At 47.9% G+C, this 9,182-nt stretch overlaps 1 pseudogene; it reads right to left on the bottom strand.

The window, feature by feature from the left end:
• Positions 1-705: 705 nt before the first annotated feature.
• Positions 706-1,606, bottom strand: LOC119921800 (annotated as a pseudogene).
• Between the last annotated feature and the right edge of the window lie 7,576 nt (positions 1,607-9,182).

Genomic DNA, 9,182 nt, shown 5'->3' with positions numbered 1-9,182 from the left:
TTGGACAAGTCACTTCACTTCTCTGAGCCTCAGTGACCTCGTCTGCAATATAAGGATTAAGACTGTGAGCCCCATGTGGGACAAGGACTGTGTCCAAACCGATTTGCTTGTATCCACCCCAGCGCTTAGTTCAGTGCCTAGGACATAGGAAGGGTTTACCAAACACCACAGTTATTAGTATTATATTCTCTGGACCTCAGTAACCTCAGTTGTAAAATGGGGATTGAGACTATGAGCACCAAGTGGGACAGAGACTTTATTTGTATCCACCCCAACATTTAGTATGGTGCCTGGTACATAATAAGTACCTAAAAACTACCATCATCAGTATTATTATCATTATTATTATTATTACTGGAGTGGGAGGTGGAGGAGATAACCTCGCTTCTCATTGGCGAGAGAAGCAGAGAAGCAGTGTAGCTTAGTGGATAGAGCCCGGCCCTGGGAGTTGGAAGAATGGGTTCTAATCCTAGATCTAGCTCATGTCTGCTGTGTGACCCTGGCCAAGTCACTTCACTTCTTTGGGCCTCAGTTCCTTATCTGTAAAATGGAGATTAAGAGCGTGAGCCCCATGTGGGACAGGGACCCCATCCAACCTGATCAACATTTATCTATCCCGGAATTTAGAACAGCGCTCAGAACCCAGTAAGCTCTCAACGAGTACCATAATAATGATAATAATGATAATAATCATTATCATTATTGTCAGCGCTTCAGGGAGGAGAAGACCTTCCAGACACCCGCCTGGATCTCTCTGTTGCAGAGGCTGTAGATAATGGGGTTTAGGGTCAGCATGACCGCCACCACCTTGTCCCTGTAAACGGAGTAGGAGTCGGGTTGGATGTAGGTGTAGATGACGGGGGAGTAGTAGAGGGAGAACACGAAATGGTAGGAGGAGCAGGTGGAAAGGCCTTCCTCTTGCTCTCTGCCGTCTGGATGTGGAGGATGGCGGCCACGATGAAGCCGTAGGAGAGGCAGGTCAGCAGGAAGTCCCCCATGTCCAGGGTAATGTCGGCCACGAAGACCATCATCTCATTGGCCCGGACGAGGCTGCAGCAGAGGGCCAGCAGGGCAGGGATTTCACAGAAGAAGTGGTTGATGGCATCCGCCTGCAGAAGGTAAGCCGGAAAATGAGGCCCGTGTGCACCCAGGCGTTTGTGACGGCGATGAGGAGGACGGCGGTGAGGAGGGCGGTGTATGTTCCCCGGCCAATGATGGCGGAGTGGAGTAGAGGGAATCAGATGGCCACTTAGCGGTCATAGGCCATGGCGGTGAAGAGGACCACCTCGGCTCCCAGGGGCCAGGGGAAAAAAAGCTGGGCCATGCAGCTGCCATAGAAGATGGTCTTCCAGAGCTCCAGCGTGGTCTCCAGCATTTTGGAGACGATGGAGGAGGTGCACACGACGTCCACCAGGGCCAGGGTCAGCAGCAGGAGGTACATGGGCATGTGTAGGGCCGCGCTGAGAGAAACTGCAGCCACGATGAAACCATTGCCCAGCACGGCTACCAGGTAGATGCACAGGAAAATGGCAAAGAGGAGGGGTTGCATCTCGGGGCAGTTTAACAGGCCCAGGACGACGAACCTGGACATAGTGCTGTCGTTCATTGGACTTTTGGGGGGACCGGGCGGGGGCTGGTGAAGGGGAGAGAGAGAGCTGGCCGTGGAATGAAGCAGGTGAGCTGGAGGGGAGGTAGGTGGGAGAGCTGGTGGGAACGAGGAAAGGGAAAGTCGGTGGTGGAGGTGAAAGGGAGAGATGATGGAGAAGGGGAGAGCTGGCGGAGAGGAAGGAGGCCGAGCCAGTGGGGAAGAGGAGAAGGAGAGCTGACGGTCCAGTTCAAAAGAAGAGCTTTTGGCTGCTTCTTCGGTCTTCTCTGTAATCCCTGACCCTGGGATCCTCCCCTGGACGATATTCACTTAAGAGGAGTGAGGAAACCAGAAAAATTGAGGTAACAATAGAAGTAGTTTAGTACTACTATTACTTGTACTACTACTAATGGTGTTTGTTATGCGCTTACTAAGCAGCTTAACAAATGGTGTTTGTTAAGCAGCCAGCCGCTGCTCTAAGCGCAGGGGTAGGTGCAAGGTAATCAGGTTGTCCCATGTCCCAAAGCTTTCCACAAGCATTTGGCAAGCATAACGGCAAGCATTTATTCATTCAATCGTATTTATTGAGCCCTTAATCTGTGAAGAGCACCGTACTAAGCGCTTGGAAAGTACAATTCGGCAACATATTGAGATAATCTCTGCCCACAACGGGCTCACAGAACCAACCAATAAGTACGATTGATTGATTGATGGCTGTATGGCTGGGTGGATTGCTCTCACGGGTCTCTTTTGAAAACCTGAATGGTGAGTTTCCGTCCTACACTGCTGAGGCCGAGACTCACGTTATCTCCCTGCCCCAGCCCCCTTCCCGCAAGGTCAGCCTCTGGGACCTTACTATTCACCCGGCCTTGACTTCTACATCAGCCTTCTTGCTGACCTCCCTGCTTCCCGTCTTCCCGTAGTTCAATCCATACTCCAACCTGCTGTACGGATCATTTTTCTACAAAAACTTTCAGGCCATGTTTCCTCACTCCTCAGGAACCTCCGGTGGTTGCCCACCCACCTCTGAATCAAGCAGAAATTCCTCACCTTTGGCTTTAAAACATGTAGTCAACTCGTCCCACCGTACCTCACCTCATGAGTCTCCTACTGCAGTCCAGCCTGCACACTGCTCCTCTCGCACCAGGCCACTCACTGTGCCCCGATCTCATCTACCTCACCGCCGACCCCTTTCCCACATCTTTCCCCTCATCTGGAACTCCCTCCCCCTCCAGACCCCCACTCTCGCCACGTTCAAAGCCTTACTGAAAGCAGATCTCCTCCAAGAGGCCTTCCCTGATTGCTCCCTCTTTTCCCCACCTCCCTCTCCCTTCTTCGTTGTCTAAGCCTTCAAATCTGTGACCTCTGGGCAGCCCTTACTACTTACAAACACATCTATAAATTTGATATTATAAATTATTTATTTATGTTCATGTCTATCTCCCCCTCTAGACGGTAATCTCGTCGTGGACTGGGAATTTGTCTACCACCTCTGTTATAATGTACTCTCCCAGGCGCCAACATTAAGTGCTCAAAAAATAACATTGATGTTGAGGATGATATAATAATTATGGTATTTGTTAAGCACTTATTATGTGCTAAGAACTGTACTGAGCACTGGGGAAGACAGAACATAAGTGTGGCAAATATATGGCCCCAGATTACCTTTTGAGTAAGAATAATTGTGGTATTTGTTAAACATTCACTATTTGCTAAGCAGCCCGGGAGTCAAAAGGACTAAAGTTCTAATCCTGGTTTCATTACTTGTCTGCTGTGTGACCTTGGGCAAATCACTTCACTTCTCTGTAGCTCAGTTGCCTCATCTGTAAAATTAGTTCTATGTGGTACATGGATATTGTCCAACTTGATTACCTTCTATCTACCCCAGCGCTTAGAACAGTGTCAGGCACAAAGTAAGCATTTAACAAATACCACTCAGACATAGTCCCCGTTCCACGCTCGTCTCAGAAGAGAGAGGGAGAGCAAGGCAGGGCTTTTATCTGCTATTATCCCCATTTTACCGGTGAGGAAACCAAGGCCCAGAAAAGTTAAGTGACTTGACCAAGGTCACACAGAGCTAGCGAAGCCAAGATGAGAGGCCTCGTTTCGTGGTTTCATGTCTTGTCTTCTTTCCCGTAGGAGACATTTTATTTGAAGCCCTCCAACCTCTCCCCACATTACCTTGCCTCCGGCTGTCAAGTTTTCTCATCTGTGAAATAGGGATTAAATATCCATGATTAGCTTGCCCAAGACTTAGCACAGTGCTTGGGGCATAGTACGTGCTTAACAAACAAATACCTTAAAAAATCCCCCAAATACCTTTTTTCCGTTTCCTTTAGACTGGTGAGTCCCATGTAGGTCAGGGACTGTGTCTGACCTGTTTATCTTGCTTCTATTCCAGTGCGTCATACAGTGCTTGGTAAATAAGTGCTTAACAAATGCCAAAGTTTTAATAATTCTACCAAATAATAATGAAAATACCAATACTAAAAGTGGGTAATTCTATGAACAGGACTATTCTCTACACACCAACAGATTTTATACTGACAGAGTCATTCTTCTCATGCTATTTGTTAAGCGCTTACTCTGTGCCAGGCACTGAACTAAGTGCTGGGGCAGACACGAGCTAATCGGGTAGGGCAGTCCCTGTCGAACATGGGGATCCTGGTCTTAGTTCCCATTTTACAAATGAGGGAACTGAGGCACAGAGAAGTTAAGTGGCTTGCCCAAGGTCACACAGCAGACAAGTGGCAGAGCTGGGATTAGAACCCAGGTCCTTCTGATTAGTCAATCAAATTTTGGTGTTTATTAAGTGCATAGCACTGTGAGAAATGGACCTACAGAGGTAATTACTCACTTGGTTGTAACTCCCCAAGGTGTGTGAGTGGGGTGACAAGGAGGGGGTTTCGTATCTTCTAACTCTTTCGTGTTCTCCAAAGCACATAATGCTCTGTCCGTGATTAATGCTATTGATTGATTACAGGGCGGCCTGATGGAAAGATGGAAAGGCCCATGGTGGCTGGGGAGTGTCAACCGTCTCCCGGGGACGAGTTCATTCAGTAATCTGCGCGGCGAGATAGAGAGAGAGAGAGGTCGGGAAAGGAAAGCCTGAGTTTTATATAGAATTTATAGAATTTATTCCGAATTTATTGTTTAGTCGCAATGAATTGAACTTCCCTTTCCGGAGGAATGTGATTAATTAGTAATACTTGAGCTTCCCTAACGGGAGGAAAACAATCACACGTTACTCGCGCGTAGGTGAGGCAGCTAGCTCTCAAACACGTGCACTTCCTACGTCGGAAGAATCCACGTGCTTTCCCACACGGGAAGAATCCAATTACTTTCCTATATGGGAGTAATCCACTTACTGTCCCACACGGGAGGACTCCATTACGTTACCCACGCACCTGGTGAGCGGCTAGCTCTCACCATGTGCTCTCCCTACACGCGAGGAATCCACTTATGTTCCACATCCACAGGGGGGCACCTGGGTCCCACCCACGAACGTTCGCCGAGACACTCACCCGTCCCGCGGCCCTTTCCTCAGGGTGTTGGTTTTGGTTGCAGAGAGGGCGTCTGACCTTCTGCGCAGAGAAAGACACATGGGCCGCTGTTGCTGCTGTGGGTGCTCCTCCTTCTGCTGCATGTCTTGGTATTCTGCCCCCAGAAAGTCAGAGACGACAGGCATTTATCTCCTGTGCTCCTAGGCCATTCCAGCTTCCGGCCTTAGTTTATCCAATTTCTGCCCTCCCCCCTCCTCCATGCCTAATTTGATTGGCACGGAGGCGAGGGGCACCTTCTGTGTTCCCGGCCTGGGCTGTCAATCTTAGCAGTTTTTGTTGTGGGGGCGGTATCTCACCCTCACTTCCCAGTTCTGCCTGCTGGCTCAGGCGGCCACGAGATAACATTTGACCTTGAGATGGTCGGTACTCCAGAGTCACCTTGGGACCGGGAGTAAAAGGATTAGGGTTCTGACCCCAATCCTAGCTCTGTCACCTACCTGCTGTGTGACATTGGGCAAGTCATTTTACTTCTCTGTGCTTCAGTTCCCTCATCTGTAAAATGGAGATTAAGACTGTGAGCTCCATGGGGGACAGGGACTGTGTCCTACCTGCTGAGTTTGTATCTACCCCAGTGCTTACAACAATGCTTGACACAAAGTAAGCGCTTACCAAATACCATTTTTGCTATTCAGGACTGAAAAGTGGTGGATTATTAATATATTAATTTTTATATTAATTATATAAAATGAATTCCCTTACATTAATGTCTTTATTTTAAATTATATTAATGATTATATTAGAGAAGCAGTGTATCATAGTAGAAAGAGCCTGGGCTTGGGAGTCAGAGGTTATGGATTCTAATTCCTTCTCCAGCACTTCTCAGCTGTGTGACTATGGTCAAGTTACTTAACTTCTCTGTGCCTCAGTTACCTCATCTCTAAAATGAGGATTAAGACTGGGAGCCCCGCCTGGGACAACCTGATTGCCTTGTACCTACCCCAGTACTTAAAACAGTGCTCGGCGTGTAGTAAACACTTAAATACCATCATCATCATCATTGTTATTATGTCTGTCTCCTCCTCTAGACTGTAAGCTCGTTGTGAGCAGGGAATGTGTCATATTGGACTCTCCCTATCGCTTTGTACAGTGCTCTCCACACAGTAAGCACTCAATAAATACTACTGACTGACCGACAGAGAGTAGGTGAGTAGTGCTCATTAAATACCAGTGATTGCTGAATTGTTGGACTGATTAACATGGATTGGAAGTGATGCCCGGGGAAGGGAAAACTTGGAACTGGTTCACCTCTCTGGGAATGCTCTCGCGTGTTATCCAGGCCCAATCTCTGCTCAAAGCAGTGGCTCACAGAGGAGATGCTAGGCTTGTGGAAACCATGATGGCCACTTTCCTCAGAACGAAGGGTGGCCGTTGGAGTTTGGTGGGAGCTGGAAAGATGGCATGAAAGGCCGGAGGTGGGGAGGCGGGAGTGAGCCCAAGACTGAACCCCTTATCTTCCCTCCCAAACCCTGCCCTCTCCCTGACTTTCCCGTCACTGAAGACGACACTACCATCCTTCCCGTCTCACAAGCCCGCAACCTTGGTATCATCCTCGAATCCGCTCTCTCGTTCATCCCTCACATCCAATCCGTTACCAAAACCTGCCGGTCTCACCTCCACAACATCGCCAAGAAACTCCCTTTCCTCTCCATCCAAACCGTTACCTTACTGGTTCAATCTCCCATCCTATCCCGACTGGATTACTGCATCAGCCCCCTCTCTGATCTCCCATCCTCCTGCCTCTCTCCACTTTAGTCCATACTTCACTCTGCTGCCCGGATCTTCTTTGTGCAGAAACGCTCTGGGCATATTACTCCCCTCCTCAAAAATCTCCAGTAGCTACCAGTCAACCTGCGTATCAAGCAAAAACTCCTCGCTCTCGGCTTCAAGGCTCTCCATCACCTCGGCCCCTCCTACTCACCTCGCCCCCTCTTATCTCACCTCCCTTCCCTGCCCAGCCCGCAGCCTCCGCTCCTCTGCCGCTAACCTCCTCACTGTTCCTCGTTCTCGGCTGTCCCGCCGTCGACCCCTGGCCCACGTCCTTCCCCTGGCCTGGCATGCCCTCCCTCCGCACATCTCTCCTCCTCCCTTCAAAGCCCTACTGAGAGCTCACCTCCTCCAGGATGCCTTCCCACACTGAGCCCCCTTTTTCCTCTCTTCCTCCCCCTTCCCCCGCCCTATCTCCTTCCCCTCCCCACAGCACTTGTATATATGTCTGTACAGATTTATTACTCTATTTATATTACTTGTACATATTTACTATTCTATTTATTATGTTAATGATGTGCATCTAGCTTTACTTCTATTTATTCTGATGACTTGACACCTGTCTACATGTTTTGCTTTGTTGTCTGTCTCCCCTTTCTATACTGTGAGGCCATAATTGGGTAGGGACCGTCTCTATATTTTGCCAACCTGTACTTCCCAAGCACTTAGTACAGGGCTCTGCACACAGTAAGCGCTTAATAAATACGATTGAATGAATGAATGACTGGATGAATGAGAGAGACCTTCTGTAAGCCTGGGTATGGATGAGTGTCAGAGTAGGAGAGGTAGGGGATATAAGAGAGAGTGATAATCAATCAATCAATCAATCGTACTTATTGAGCACTTATTGTGTGAAGAGCACTGCATTGAGCAATTGGGAGAATACAAAACAAAAATTTCGCAGGCACATTCCCTGCCCACAGTGAGCTTCCATAATAATAATAATTATAATAATAAAGGTATTTGCTAAGCGCTTACCATGTGCCAAGCACTGTACTAAGCACTGGAATATTATTGAAGGCACAAGATCGCCAAGTCCCACATGAGGCTCACAGTCTAAGTAGATGGGAGAAGAGGGATCGAATCCCCATTTTGCAGATGAATAAACTGAGGCATAGAGAAGTGAAGTGACTTGCCGAAGATCACATATTAGATACGTGGCATTGCCATGATTAGAACCCAGGTCCTCTGACCCCGAGGCCAGTCCTTTTATTCTTCAGAACACACTGTCTCATCCTTCTGGGACCTGGAAAGGGAGTATAAGAGAGGGTATTTCCTGTATTAACATATTATTCTTCAATTACTACTCTACAATTTTCCCAATACTCTACTATTTCCCCTACCTCTAATCTATTTTAATGCCTGTGTCCCCTTGAAGATTGTAAACTTCCTGTGGGCAAGGCACACATCTACCAACTTTCCAACTTACCAACTACCAACTATTGTACTTTCTCAAGCATTTAGTTCAGTGCTCTACACACGATAAGAAGAAGCAGCCTGGTCTAGTGGACAGAGCCTGGGTCTAGAAGTTAAAAGGATCTGTATTCTAATCCCAGTTCTTCCACTTAACGACTTTGTGACCTGAGGGAAGTCACTTCACTTCTCTGGGCCTCGGTTCCCCCATCTGTAATATGAGGACAAAGACTGTGATTCCCACGTGGGACACGAACTGTGTCCACCAGGATTAGCTTGTATCCACCCCAGCGCTTAGTTTAGTGCCTGGCACCTAGTAGATGCTTAACAAATACTATAAATGATAGAGATAAGCCCTCAGTAAATTAAATCGATTGGTTTGGAAGGCTGAGAATCTGGTGCAGGAGGGACAGAGAGGCAGGTGAGGGAGAGGGAAAGAGGCTAGTGAAGGAGGAGAGATGGAGTTGAGAACATGAGCCACTTCATTCATTCATTCAATCGTATTTATTGAGCACTTAGTGTGCAGAGCACTGTACTAAGCGCTTGGGAATTACAAGTTGGCAACATATATAGATGGTCCCTACCCAACAGTGGGCTCAGAGTCTAGAAGCTACTTATTCTATTGAATAAGCCACTTATGGAAGCCACTTGTCTGCTGTGTGACCTCGGGGAAGTCACTTAAATTCTCTATGTCTCAGTAACCTCATCTGTAAAATGGAGATGGAGACTGTGAGCTACACGTGGGACAGGGACTGTGTCCAACCTGATTTGCTTGAATCCACCCCAGGCCTTATTTCCAGGACTGGCCCGTAACAAGCGTTTAACAAATACCATAATAATAATAATTATTATTATCA

The sequence above is a fragment of the Tachyglossus aculeatus genome, unplaced genomic scaffold (genome assembly GCF_015852505.1).
Source record: "Tachyglossus aculeatus isolate mTacAcu1 unplaced genomic scaffold, mTacAcu1.pri SUPER_30, whole genome shotgun sequence".
Lineage (NCBI taxonomy): Eukaryota > Metazoa > Chordata > Mammalia > Monotremata > Tachyglossidae > Tachyglossus > Tachyglossus aculeatus.
This window is presented reverse-complemented; position numbering and strand designations above follow the sequence as displayed.